Source organism: Amblyomma maculatum, unplaced genomic scaffold (genome assembly GCF_055883805.1).
Source record: "Amblyomma maculatum isolate TAMU_Amacu unplaced genomic scaffold, ASM5588380v1 scaffold_42, whole genome shotgun sequence".
In the NCBI taxonomy this organism is placed as follows: domain Eukaryota; kingdom Metazoa; phylum Arthropoda; class Arachnida; order Ixodida; family Ixodidae; genus Amblyomma; species Amblyomma maculatum.
The window spans coordinates 227,888-243,275 of NW_028146767.1; the positions used below are offsets into that span (position 1 = coordinate 227,888).

A 15,388-nucleotide genomic window follows, 5' to 3' on the forward strand; every position below is an offset into this window, starting at 1 on the left:
ATCATCAAGATCGACATGTATTGTTTAGTCGAATACCGGTGTGACTTAACGGTAGCTGTTGTTCAGCATACTGATATCGAGCACTTTTCTCCGAACAATGTGGCCGATTTTGATGCGGCAAATACCTATCAGGCCTACCTACTGGCATGGTAACGACACCACCCAAGGAGGCTATTACGACGCGAGAATTCTGCATCTGACCGGTAAGTGTTATACGTAAACATTATTTACCGCGCGCGCGCATTATGACTTGTACAATTTAGGTTGCCATAGTGAGCTCTGGTGAAGTGACGTGCACAGCCGATGTGATGCACGACTCACGGTGCATTTCATCGCATGTGAAGTAACCTGGGTGTTGCGCGCGAGTGGATAGATCCCTTATTTTCTTTTATACAAACTGTGCAGTTCGTCTCGTAATTGTGCATATGTGCCGTCGAGAGATTTCCATTGGGGCACACTTGATACTGTCGCGTGTACACACATAGCTGAGATTGGGAAGTGATCGAGCTAGCTGCAGCGGAATAGCTCATATATGAACCTGATCAAAACTGCATGCGTACGCATGTATTGCCTATATGAACTTCAGTAAACAATCTGGCGTTAAAGAAAGACTAATTAGCCAGCAATACCAAACCGCGGGTGGACTTCGAATTCTGTAACACAGTGCAAATTCTGCAATCTTCTATTTGCAAAATGTGTACTCGTGCATGTAGGGCAACATATCTATAAAGCTATATATACCACGGCTCATGTCATATCATTCTTGACAATGCTGTTGCCTGTGAATTCCATGTATTAGTTTTTTCCAGCACATGTGTAACTTGAAGCATATGGTCGGCACCATATAGGGCAATTCACTTAATTATACTCATGACCACTTGCTCTCATGCCCATTCACATTTACAGTAACCACTACAGTGATATCAACTCATTCGAACTTACACTCAACTACATGTGGACTCATGAGTCAGTGCACATACCAACCTGTGACATGAATACATACATTATCTGAGCTAGACCATTGGCTTTGGCATTTTAGTGCCGACTGTGGGATGAAGAGTTCTTGAACACACAGAAAACTACCGATTGTAACCTTTGCTTAGTAACTGCTGACGTCATATCCGTACGCTTAAACACTTCTAGATAAGTGTATTTTTGTGTTTCGCAGGCACACATACACTGCCTCTATTGCCTTCAGGTTTTCAGGTATTTTAAATTCATATAATTTGGATTTGGCAATAGAGCCTTGAGGGCTTGTTACTTTTGCGTTTGAGGTGGAAATTCATGTCAGCAAGTGTGAAAGCTATTCCCCATTGAAACACTCCAAATTGATTGTAGATCCTGAATGGCCATTCCAATGTTTAGGGGAGTTCCCCAAGTTAAACATTTGCGGTAAGAGAGTACTTATTCATTAGTATTGACACAAGTGCAGCCATTACAGCTACAAGGGAAAAGTATACAGCTTTCACAGAAACATTCTAAAATATTAGAAGGGAAGTGCAATCTGGTTCAGCGTTTGAACTTGCACTACCTGACTGGGGCAGTCACTCTACTTACTGAGCTAAGCAGAATGGATAGCATATGGTAGGGCAAGAGCAAATTGACCAATTTGCCACGAGTTGACCAATTTGATCGTCCTTACCTTGTGCTAGCTGTCCTGGTAAACTCGAATAGTAGTGATGGCCCAGTTAAGCATGGTCACAAGTTCAACCCTTGAACCAGGAGAGATTTTGCAATTTTTGTATGGAAGCTGGAAAGGTGTCCTTTGTACTAGTCATGTGGCTGCACATTGTTGGATATTAATGAGTAATTACTTCATTATTACTTCATTATGAACGATGCCTTGCTAGCTACACTGCTTGCCATGAAGCTTTCATACATAAGGTGGCACTACACACAAGCTCTGTTGGGGGCACTTCGTGGCCCTACTCCGTGCACCACAATTGCAGACCACTGCACACCGTGCTGGCCTATTCGAGGTCAAGTTGACTGTGGCAGCCCCAAGTTGTGCCTCTTGCCATAGCTGTTTTGAAAGAAATTCCAGTAGCTGATCGCCCTGCTTTGGTTACCTAAACCACCTTTCTGCTATTGCAGAAACGGAAGAGGAAATGGCGAACCATGCAGAGAAACGCCGCAGAAGGGCAGTACTACCCAGCAGTATGAAGAGGACGAGCAGAGAAAAGGAAAATGTTGGTAACTGCACCTTGTTTACTGCAAATTGTTTCATATCCTAATGCTAGATTGCAAAACAGCAGCACTCTTCTTACCATGCCAGTGTCCTGTCTATGTTGCTGGAGACCAAATGGTGGCAGTAAGGGGGATGGGATGGATGCAGATGCAAAGGTATGATGTGAGCTCTAAGCACAGATGTCAGATCTGCTTCTTAAATGGGGAAAAATGACATATCTCTACTATTAAAGTGATTCTTTTTCACAAGATGTGGCACTTTCTAAGAAGTGTGAAAACATCAGCCTGCTGTATAAAAAATTGGTTTAAAGTATGAGCATTTTGGCCTTATAAGCTGTCATTGTACAAGATGTCCTCCTTTTATTTTGTAATAGGTATCTATCATCTGCCACAAAGGGCAATTATTTATCGGTCGACATTAATCCTCCCAACATATGTGACATCATCATGCTTTTATCTAAACTGAAGACACGAGTTTGTGAGCTCTTATATTTGATCAACCCGATTGCTAGAGATGCAGGTGCAACACTGGCAAGCACAGTTTGGAATTGTTTTTCTTTTTTTGTCAATTCTTTGGCATGTCAGTGCATGCAAAACCAAAGGTGTTGAGCAAGGTGTTGATAGAGGTAGATTATAGGCTTGACCAGCCTTTTATAACGAGAGTGTTGAGTATAGTTAGCCTTTAACTGTGAAAGCTATCATTATGTCATGGTTAGATTATGAGATTGTTGTAGTTTATTAAAAGATGACAGTTGATACTTAGGGGCATAATGCAGGTCTTCCCTTGTGTTTATTCGTTTTGCATTCACAGGTGTTCATATTCAAATTTTACTGCACATTCAGGCCCCCTTATTAAATCGGACTTTATTTGTTGATCTTTAAAATGCTGAAAGGTCAACTCTGGGGATTTTTTCAAAGTTGTGGGTTAGGTACAGTATATTTCCCAGAAAGGAAGAGGAAGGGGAAGGGGGGGGGGGGGGGGCTTGCAATTTTATGCAGAGTGGTGCCACAGTTATGTGAGAGCGCTTCATTCAAAATTGAGTCAAAGCTACTAACCCTGCAAAACTGTCTAGCCAGGCTAGAGCTCTCACGCAGCCTTTTTCTTTGTTTTGTGGGCATGGGTACCTCGGACCCAGACAATTTCTTCACGGACCCCCATTTCAGAAATACTGAGGAAAAGAATTGTTTCTAGTTGGGCTGATTACTACTGTTTCATTGCACTGGTTTTTGCAGTGCACAAAGATGGGGCCAATATTTAGGTAGACAAATATAGCAAGTCCTATGTTGTCTCTGGCACAGGATGCAATTTTCTAGATACCATAATTTTTTAATGGCAAGAACAGCTGCCTGAAACTGCTTGTTGCCAGTGGCCGTGCTCCAGCTAATGCAGTGCTGATATTAGACATTATTGGAAAAACACTTTTTTTCACAATTATTGGCTATAATAGTAGTTAAAATGACACTTTGTTCATAAACTGCATAACCCTAAGTGATATGAGCCCTTTCCAAAAATCAATGAAAAGGAAGGGAGCACTAGATGCCGTACCATGGTAGATGCAGTGTCGCACTCGCTGCTTAGGTTGTTCTATGAGGCATATGTAAGCTGTATTTAGCTCAAGGTATGCATGCATGACAAATGGAATGAGATCATGACTTGTTCACAACAGATACTTATGGCTCATGGTGGTTTCAGTTTTTTTTTCAAGAAGCCAACTCAGGAATATGTGAATACATTCCAATGGAATTTCTAAGCTGCATGTGGGCACTCCTGATCAATTATGATTGCAGGTAGCACAGTCAACTAAAAAGCTCCGCAAGGAGGTGCAGCGGAAGCATGAGATGGAGCTTGTGGATTCAATGGAGGACGACATACAAGAGGAAACCTCCAAGTGCAGATGTGCAGCCTTAGAAGAAGAGGTGCGCACACTGCACAAAGAGCTAGGAATAATTAAGCAACGGCTCGCAGAGAAGGATGCTGCTGCTAATGGACCTAGCAGCTGCACAGCTGAGTGTGAAGGATTAAAAACCAAAGTAAAAGAACTTCGCCAACTCAACATTGAGCTGCAGAAGAGCCTAATACAGAAAATTTTTTCATCTGGTGAGTGTATAATCTGGTTGCATGCAAGCATGGACAAGTCAGCTGGCAAGCAGATAATGGGATGCTTTAAGAGTACTGGGAGAAAACGTATTAGTATTAATAATGCTGACAACATAAGTTGGAGTTCTGGAGTTAACTTCCCATTAAAGCACATTGTGAAGGAAAATGGGACTGCAGTGGCATGTTCAAACTCGAGGCAGGATCGATAGATAATGGGAGAGGTCTTTGTCTTTTTATGAAAAGAACAAAGTTGAATATTATAATGTGGTGCTAAATGTTGCCTTTGAGATGCATAGCATCTAACATGACCTTTTACGTCAAAATTTCAGAAAGCAGGGTGATATATGCAGCATCGATGGATGTGCATGTTAGTGCAGCACCTCCTGAACGGGCTCAGAAAAAGAAAGGCAAGTGAACTTTACGAACACATCTGGAATCCTGTTTGTTTTGCTTATCTGGTATAGTACAGTGGCTGGGTAGCAGTAGTGCTTAAAACGGCACCTTTATTGTCTTAATTTAATTGATGAAATGGCCTGTACAGATTTGCAGGATTACACAATGGAATGGATAGAAGTGTAGCGCTTGTGTCGTGTGTTGTGTTTTATCTTCCCCCTTGGGCAACTCAACTAGAATTGCGCAAGTCTCCAAATATGATCAACGTACTGGCCCCTGTGTTAGCGTTGTTGGCCTGTACAGGCACTCACAAATTTGTTCAGAGCACCACACAGGTGGCCACCGGCAGACAAATACAGCCACAATCTGTGTATGCGTGGCCTCCTTAACAAGTGAGCCTCAAGCCTCATTCCCTAGCAGACCTAGACTACCATTTCTCGGTGTTACACAGGGAAGTGAGGGGTAATGAAGCTTGCGTAACTAACACTGAATGAGTCTTGGGGCATGATTGCTGAACTTGCACAGCATCGTTACTGAGAAGGCTGCATACTTGCCACAGTCCGCGAGCCAAAATGTGACTCGCTGTAAACGCAGTGCAGCATGAGTTATGTCATCTCATACCCCTCACTTCTGCAATGCCGAGAAGGCCCCTAGCATTTCCCAAGTAGGAGCAGCACAGCTGTAATCTAGGTTTGACTGTTGATTGCATTACCATGTTTCGCCACCAAGCGGCTACCTGGGTAGCGCTCCAAATTATTCTGTGTGTATCTCAATGTCAGTGTGGATACCTTGCCTCTTAGGGGTCCTATCCAAATGTAATTTATGATGCATGAAAGTGAATGTAAATGTGTCACTTTTACAGCAATGCTCCCAGCACCACCAGCTACTCCTGCAGCCAGGCATGATGACCTGCGGGATCTAGGTGAGGAAAGTGCATGGTTAAGTTTATCAATACTGCTTTAGCAAATGGTCTTGCTTATAGCATGATTTTTTTCTAATAAGCTTGAAATATATATATTTTTTTCAGTAAAGGCCAATTACATAGCAAATTTCTTAAGAGTTCAGATGCTTTGTGTAAGACTATTGCAAAATTTTGTGCAATGCAGGTAGCCTAGGAAGTTCAACAAGGCCTGTAGCTCATTAGAAAGAATAGACTCTTTTGATAAATTCTTGCTTTTCATATTAACAGCTATGTTTGCCTCATTAACTTCATGCCTTTCGTTCCAAAAAGATTTATTAAATTAGTATGTGGTAGATATTATTAACGATGCGTCCTTAATGGTGCGCACACTCCCAGACACCCTTAGAGTGAGTGGAGGTAGCTGTCCCGGTCGTAAAGGAGATGCCCTCGACTTGCGTGGCAAGGTCAGCCGGAATTTAAGTACCTTGTAGTGACAGAAGGGGGTGGCCGTTTGGTGCCCAGCTTTCGCTGGTTCAAGCCAGAGTAAGGGTCAGAGTCAGAAGTAACAAAACGTTATATACTGCAAGAGGCAATACAGAGGATTACACATGAACACTAAAAATGCACAGACGATAGGTTCGCAGAAAACAACGCTAAGCATGCAGCTAAAGAGGTATTAATAACACAAAGGCTTTACAATACAGAATACACGAGAGAGTCAAATAAACAAACACCAAATTGTTCACCGGGCGCTGTTGCAGTCCGACGCCTTGAGAGTCACGATGTGGCCGTCATGCAAGACGAGTGCCTCTCCATTGCAGGTCTGGGCTCGCCAGCAGCGGGTGATTCCCGGAAGTTGAGGAGAAGCACTTGCGAACACGTCATAATACTAGTTCACACACTGACTGATTGACTCAAGCGACGTGACCTCCATTAATAGGGCGCGCCGCGTCTGTCTGTTCCAGCATGCCGAGGCTTGCACGCACACACTTAACTTTGCTTGTTGAAGCGTTCACTTTTCCTCCCGTCGAGCCCCGTGTCGTCATTGACTATGCGTCGTCAGAAAATCTAGATAGGATGAGCACATTCTGGCCGGTTGAGTCACCGTCATCGCCGAGTGATGAGAAAGAGGGTGACACCGATGCGTACAAGGCTACGCGCTCTCCTCGCGTTGGGAGGAAGCCGTTTCTTGAAAGACGTCGAACCTTTAATGCGGTGTCACGCTGCCTTAATAAAAAGGCGCGCCGATTTCGTGACATACATATAGACACCATTTGCTTTTTACAGATCTCATATGAATGTTTGATCTGAAGGTTTAAACATATCAATGTTGCAGAACGGACTGCGATACCTGCCACCTTGACCAAGACTGCAGCCACTCACAATGTCCCACATCATTCAGGTAAGCAGTTTCTAGTCATGCCAGTTTCTAGTAATAGTGCTGCTTTCACTCAAAATACATTGCTTAAACGCTGGAAAAAGGAAAACAGTTGCGGAGGTGTAATGTGGATAAACCTAGCATGACATGTAAAAACACTAGTTAGTCATAATTTATCTTGGTAGATGGTAGATGTTAATTATTTGCTGTCTTGCCATTATCCACGAGAGCACGCTAGGGAGGAAGAATGTCATATATGTTGCCCAAGTTACCAGGCGCGACGCAGGTATAAAGCATTGCTTTAACCATGCCGTAAGAGCATGTCTGTGTGGCCTAGGGACAGAATGTGTAAACCTATTGTTGAATTTATAGCCGTAAAAGATGTGTAGACACAGTGCAGAAAACGCATGTCCTAGTTTAAGGATTTATGTTTAAATGTACACGTTTGTGTGTGAATGTGTAATCAGGGTATCAATTTTACAGCACAGCCTCCAGTAGTGCCTACAGTGATGCCAGCAATACTTCCAGCAGTGCCATCACTGCAGGCAGTGATGCCAGCAGTGCATCCAGAAGTGCCGTCACTGCCTGCAGTAATGACATCAGTGCATCCGGTATTGCCATGCACTGATGCAGTGGCCAGCAACAATGGCCAAGACATGTTTGGTGAGCAATCTTGTTATGCAGTGTTTGATCGCTATTGCCGGGCTAATTAAGGGCTTGTTACTAATATCCTGGCTTGGACAAGCAAACATTGTAAGCAGGAAACTCTGGTCCAAGCAATATGTGCATTGTCATTACTGTTACATGCATTCACCACGCATTAGTCAAGCCCTCTTAGGCGTTCACTTTCTCTATTACAGTCTGGCAGGCTCAATCTCAGGAAGCTCATTTTAAAGAGGCCTCTGGCAAGGTTGACAGAAATACTGGGAGCATGACTGATTTTAAATGTTTATTTTATAGTATTGCGTCCTACAGACACTGCTGTGGAGCGAGTTGGTTTGGTAAGGGAGAGAGGAACGTGCCCAGAACCAGAGAGAGGTTGGCCGAAGTCCCAGTGGTACAGTGTTCAGGGTGCGTTGCTGGAGAGCGTGCATCTGGGGTAGTCCCAGAGCAGGTGTTCTAAGTCAGCCCTGGTGTAGCAAGGGGTGGTGGTGATGTGGAGTCAGCGGCATCACCATTTTGATATTGCAAAATGTAATGGTCTGCTTAAGTGAGAAGTCAGGTGAAAGGGGTTGCTGTGGCTGCAAGGTGCCAGAGCAGCGAGTGCAATTTATTTTGCGCTGAAATATAAGGTCGGCTTCTCGAGGAGCTTGGCAGCATATTGTTTGTCTATAAGCAGGAGCTAGCTCTTGGCTAGCATGAAGAGTAGATATGCACGTGCTAGTCGATAGACCTTCCTTGTTGCCTGGCAGATTAGAATCTGCGGAGACCCAGGAAATCATAGTCTTAGAAAGTGGCGTGAGTGCTGTAGTGTACATTGGAACTGGTTCGGTTTGTTACTTGCAAGTCTGTATAGATGATAATGCTTGAATGTACCATTATCATGCATCAGGGCTGAATTGAGATACCACTTGCAGTTTGGCTTGCATACTCTGGAACAGAAAGTTGGTGGTGTGATGTTGGTAGTCCTGTGCACGAATAGTTTGGTTGAACCAGGCTGTGTATATGTGTTGAGTTGCATCTACAGCTAGCATGGCAGCATCCATATAGATAATACATTCTTGTGGCAAGATTTCTTGGGGAAAGAAAGCATGGCACTTAGTATGTGCAGATTTTCCACTGCCATGATGGTTTGGCTTGAGATAGGGAAGTCTACTATTTGTAATGACTGTGCACTCCTGTTGAAGAGTGCGTCTTAGTAGTGGCAGCAGGCCATAAAAATCATAGCCGATCTGGCGTGTCCACATACCAGCCTGTGCTGTCCGAAGTCTAGTTTTTTTTGAGCTGGCGAGTTTCATACTGATTTTGGAGTGCCAGATAAGTCTCCATGTTGGAAAATACCCTTGATTGCGAACAAGATGTGTTTCAAATTTTGAAAGTCCTGTAGAAAAGAAAGGCCTTCTTCAATTTCTTTCCAGCTTTCAGAAATGATACTTCAGAACGCCCTTTTGTTTCTTGCCTATATCTTTATTAACAGAATTGCTGCTATGGCCAGAGCGGCAGGTAGAAAGCTTATGCCCAACTGAAGTGACCATTCAGTCTGTGAATAGTTCTTCAATTCTTCAGTTTATTCGTGCAGTGACAAGTTCTTAATATTATTTGTGCCAGATCTATCAAGTGTGCATGGCAGATTCAGGAAGTCATGGCAAAGCCCAGATGAAGGTAATTAAACATTGCTGAGTCTTTTTAGGGGCAGATATGATTACAAACCTGTTAGTGCAAAAACAAATGGTGTTCTTTTCTATTCACCGACTTTTTGGTTGCTTAAAATTTGGACTCTGTCTTTCCAACCAGCTGCCTATCTGTAGGAGCAATACTGCTAACAGGGTCATATCCATTATTTTATGCCCTGAAATACAAAAGTAACACAACATGCAAAAGCTCATGATTGAACACGTTCCAAGAAATTAAAGATAGGCCACTTTTGTGAACGTTCACAATTTACAACTTGTGTATTGCTTGCAAATGAACATGCACCCATAAACTTGAGCTAGGCTTGCCAGGCAGTCAAAATTTAGTGTGGATATTACCAAAAGGACCTATAATCATATTACGAAGTTGCTAGTTTTGAGTTTTATATTTTTCGAGATGCGGTAATAGCCCACTAATTCAAACTTCGCGGGACTAGGAAAAAAGTTTGGATTATCCGATGTTCAAATTATCAAATGGCCTCAAAAAGACAGACAAGAACCATTTGCATTATGGTAAATTTACCATATTTATCTGCATAACGAACCCACTCGCATAATGAATTCTCCCATCCCCAATTTATGCCTAAGAATTTGAAAAAAAAAGGCGTTAGTCGTTAGCGCATCCCTCCGTTTAGCGCTATCATGGTCCACAACGCATTTATTTCTTGGCAGTGTTAAGATTGGGCCCAGCAGTAACATCATATTGTATTTACCTTTTGATGTTAGCACTAGTGGCAAAGGGGGGGGGGGAGGATTGGCAGAGTGCAAGTGCTTGTCCAGTTGTGCAAGCCTCGTTTTCAGAACAGTACATTCGTGTTACCATGCTGAGCTGGATTGGGGCTGGCACCGTCTGCTGACAATCAATCATTTAAATGCGCGAAACCAGCAAACACCTCTTGAAGTGAACGATGCTCAAAGCCAGCGTTATGTGTTTCCGTTGACGACTGTTGGGTGGAAGGAAGAACGACTCTCGCAAAGAAAAAAAAAAAGTTCTCTCACGTAATCTGTGGTGCCCCTAGCCATTCATGGGCATTAGCTGGGACCGCGCTGACAGTATTTGTCTGTATTTTCAAATTAACAGGGCTCGAATTAAGTATTTAATCGCAAGTTTCAATTATCCGTAGCAGAACCGACTCGCTTTTGAATGAACAGGCTTTTTTGTACACAGATGTCTATAGTTCTTGGCCGGACCAAGTAGTTTAGTTCAAATTATTCGAAAATTTGAATTAACAAGTTTTCACTGTATTCTCCTTCATAATTTGAAAAGTTTTCAAAATCTGCTGTGCTTCATTGTTTTTTTTATAGCTGTTACCGCATTGGGAGTATGTGGAGTACCAATATATATATAGCTGGAAAACTGGGTGCAAATAATTCCATTTTGCAAGGCTTCAAAGTGAAGGTTGTGCAAACTGTTGAAAACTGACCTATCCACCAAATTTGTTTTGAAATTGTTTTTGAAAACTACTTTTTTTAATGAGCTACCTTGGACATGTTCTTCAGGGTACATTTCCATGACAGTATATTTTTTTGTTGAAATTAAGTGTTGGACAAGCATGGTCGATCTAAAGGGCAGACCATAAAAGTTCCCATTAGAGAGTACAATAATCATTGGCCAACTTATTTGTTAAATGTGAATGTGAATGGCCTGTGTGTCAAGCAACAGTAGTCAATTTGCCTTGTCATTTACTTTACTGCTGAGGTTTACTAAAATTCTTTTATCTTGCACAAAAATCCTCAGGTGATGAGGACATCGAAGCTGAAGACGGCAGCTGCGAGTTCGACAGGGCTGGTGAGCAAGACAGCATTATAGGTTCTACCCGAGACGATGGGAAGGTAATTGCCTTCTATCTACTGTTCTGTTTTCTGTCTGGCCTACACGCGTGAACCTAATCTAGATCTAGACTGCCCTTTCACTCTGTGGGAGCTCGAAGTGGCCCTGATTGCTAATGCTATCTGTTCCGCTCTCGGTGAGGACAGCATTACATACGCTATATTCGGCAACCACCTTGACCACACCTGAAGATTTTTGTTCCTATTTCAGTGAAACCCGAGACACCGGCACCCTGTCATGCATCAATACTACGATTCTTAACCAGGCAAACCTCCTTCCCTTTAAAACCTCCATATCTCACTGGCATGCTTTGGTAAGACTCTTGAGCAGATGGCTTAGATTCGCATTTCTCATTTTCTCAAGATGACTTTTTTTCTCATTTGCTCATCAGCTTCTCAGGACATGTCCCTGCTTTTCCAGAACACCTTTCTTTTACCTTCCCATACTCAAGTAGATGCTGTGATCACTGATAACCGTAGATATCTGCAAGACCTTCAAGGAGGTTTGGCATATCCTTTTTTTTTCTTTTTTTTTTCAGAACTTTACTGCTTGTGGCTCCAGCTTGTACTGTACCTCATTTTCTTCCTCTCTGAGTGGCTCACTTGCAAGTAAATACCCATTTGTCCTACCTCTATGAACTCTCTTGGGGCACTCCATGAAGAGCGTTCCCTCCCTTACTCTGTTCTGTCTGGCTATGCCCTCTTGCCTCCCAGCTAGCCCAATTTCCCGGCCTTCACATCTTTTACCAAAAAAATCACTTTGCTGTTTGTCTGTCTCTGGAGTTCACATGTGCAGCATACCTTATAACCTACCCTAAACCTCATGAAATCACTTCCAAACACTGCACCTTTTTCCTCTCTTTCCTGTTTTAGAAATCTGAGTTTATCTTTCTCAACCACCGTTCATGCCAGTGCACTCACAACCCCCGATTGTCGACCACCTTTGCTACTGCCATTCTGATTTTCAGCAAATTGCTTAACTACCTTTTTCATACAGCCAAGAAATTGCAATCCTTGCATCGTAATGTTAGCACCTACCACTCGGCAACCAAGTGCTTCTCAGCCAGGCATTCTTAGAGACTCTTTGTCGACCAGTAGTAGTTGTGGTTTGCTATGTGATTAATCCTGTTGTTTTGGTAGGCTCGACAGGCAGCTTACAAGTTCGAGACTATCCAGTAACTGTGTTGTCTTCGGTTTGCTTCAGAGATTGCTAGGGCTATTGCCACCTCTTCCGCTGTGCGGATGCATTTGGTTCGTATAGTTAGTCCGTATATGAGTTTGCCTCGTGAATCAGTTACCATGGCTGTGGTTGCCTCTTCGCCTCTGTACCTCACCAATGAAGTGTTTATCAATCAAAACTGCTGTAGTTCCAGGAGTAGATTGCGTGATTGGGATTGTTTCAGAGCTAAACTGGCCTCTAAAAAGCATGCACTTGAAGCCAGTGCACCACGGTGTATAGAGAACATGGAAAAGAGCAAGAGCAAGTATACTACTTCGATATTTTACCGGCGCTGCGTAAGGGGACGAGGAACAAGAAGAGACGACAAGACAAGTGCTCGCCCCGAGCACTTGTCTTGTCTCTTCTTGTTCCTCGTCCCCTGTCGCAGCACCGATAAACTATCGAAGAGGAACCAACTAGCTCAAATTTCTGTGTTACTAAAAAAAAAAAAGTATACTACTATTGCACCTTTCTGAATATTGTCATGATTTAAGATACTGCTTACTGCAAAGCAAAATGTATGTATGCATGTATTTGTGCTTTCTCTACAGTTCCTCAACATTTGGACTTGAAATGTGAGTTCTATTAGTGCACCGATGTAAAATTCTGGGAATTCGCTGCAGGTGTATGCAGGCGCAAATGCATGGATTGACCGGAGTGCGTGGGACGTACTTCTCAAATTGCCGACTGACTCAATGTTCTGTCGTGCTGCGGCTCACCTCTACTGGACGCCAGACCAAATGAGGAGCCGCGGCGTCACTGGGGTACTGTCAAACAAGTCGAGGTCACTTGGCAAGACAGAAGTGAAGCCTGCCCTTTCACCAGAAAAGGTCTCGGCACTAAAAGGTGAGTTTTTCTATTTGCTTTCAGTAATGTCTAAAGGATAAAAAGGCGTCTGCAATTGAAGCAAAGCTTGAGATTGGGGCTGCAACAATGCTGATGCATGTAACTGTTTGGTGTCATATGGTTAGACTCTATGCAGTCAAGCATTGAACAACTGACTCATGCAGACTTTTTAAAGCAACAGTACTGTTGTGCAGAAAATCCAGCGCTGTCATTGTGAATAAAAAATCGGAGCACACCTCTTGCAGGTGGCATGGCTGGGCACTGATTTATCGATAAATTGTGTAGCATTACAAGACCACATGGCATGGCTGAGTTGGCATAGGGAGCCAACTCATGTAGCTCCTTTAAGATGGGAATCAAACTCCTAGGCTACACAGGCACATTTGCAAGGCTTGGTTCAGATAGAGCTTTGTTTCTCAGTACCAGCTTTGTTTCTCAATACATTATCTTTTAGCTTGCTGCTGTATGTTGAGTTTTTCTGGAATAGCAGAGGTACAGATTAATGAATTAGTGATTTGATGAGTTGGAAAGCACATAAGCAAATGAGGATATGCAAGGGAAGCCAAGACAGGAAGCATGAAGGCTGTCATGTCATGCCCTAAAAGGCAGAGATGAATGTCCTGAATTTTACTCAGTGCATCTCTTAAGGAAACAAAGTGGATAGGTACACCCGTACATAGAAAAGATTGGTGGATTTGCTGCATAACTAGGATGTAAGTTCAGTGCTCCGCATAAGACAGCTGGGTGCTCTGTATTTTGTGGGTTTGCTGCGGTATGTATTTTCAGAGTATATTCAGAAGTAAAGCTCTTGAAAGGCACCTTTTTATTCCAAGTTGATAAAGGGCATGTTGCACTTGCATAAATCGTGAAATTCAGCAGGAGCTAATGTAAACGGTTACGATCTCGTCGTTTCTTGCATTATAGGTTGGCGATAACATCAGGTTTGCACAAAGCGTGTGAGCACATGTCTTGTGGATATTTGGGTGCAGTATGTTTCCTGCCAGTGGCACCAGTATATCCTTTCTGTGTTAGCCTGGGATGTGCGATATGTATATAAAGACTGCGCATGCGTTTTGATGGTTATGGGGTACACCTTTTAATTTGTCCAGCATATGTTATGAAATATTTTGACAGCTACTAATTATTGAGAATCTTCCTTTGGGTTATGTTTTTTGTTTGCTCGATTTGCCAGCTACCTAGTTGAGGGTATAAGCCTTACCGGAGGGCGGCGGCCCTCTTGTGGGTATAAATAGCATTTTGCGGGCACAGACTCTCCGGCTATGTGACCTTTTTTTCAAAAGAAGGCATTCAGTAGCACCTTTTGACCCTGTGCTGCATTGCATGAAAGACGGGTTCAGGTCGTGTGTGGACTAAGCTGGTCACTGAATCACGCTTCATTTGAAGGTAATGCTGAGCCTCCCTCACCTGTGCTGTTCTGTATTCTTGAATTAAGAATAGCATTCTCAGCGTACCTCTTTGGTGTCATTTTAATGCTTGAAAAAATAAGCAAAACAAGCTTGAGCTGATTTTCATGTGTACTGGATATGAGCCTCAGTGCCCATTTTGATATCATTTGCACAGGTAATGCGAAAACATGGATTATTTCTCACCTTTACATGACAGATAAAGTTTGCCTTTATCACTCTTCCAACTAGTTGCTCACAAAGTTATGTTCTAATGTGCCATGTCTTTTGTTCTTCTGTGCAGCACTTTTCCACGTCTACATGGGCGACGTGGAAGGCGAGGACAAAAGCAAGAGGCTGAAGTAGGTGCGGAAGCACCTCTCACAGAAGCTGGGTGACATGAAGCGGAAGGGGACCCACATGTAATAGCTCCCAGCGGCTGCAACTGCCAATGGGCGCTGTAATAATTTTTTTTATCGTGCAAGTATGGCTTTCGATCGCTAATAGAATAGTTAATCGCTAATAGAATTAGGACAACCTTAGACTGCAATCAAGCAAAGGATCAAGCAGGGTTTCGGAAACGGTACTCTATTACCGCCACCAGTGACGAAGGACGAGGTCAAGAAAGCACTAGAAACTATGAAAAGGGGGAAATCAGCTGGAGAGGATCAGATACCTACAGATTTGCTGAAGGAAGGGGGGGATATCGTGCTAGAAAAACTGGCCACCCTGTATACGCAGTGCCTGGTGTCATCGACGGTACCGGAAGCATGGAAGAATGC

The 15,388-nt window shown here is 43.2% G+C and overlaps 1 pseudogene; it reads left to right on the plus strand.

Annotated features, from left to right (window-relative positions):
* The first annotated feature begins 97 nt into the window (after positions 1–97).
* On the plus strand, positions 98–15,032 carry LOC146170805 (uncharacterized; annotated as a pseudogene).
* The last annotated feature ends 356 nt before the right edge of the window (positions 15,033–15,388 follow it).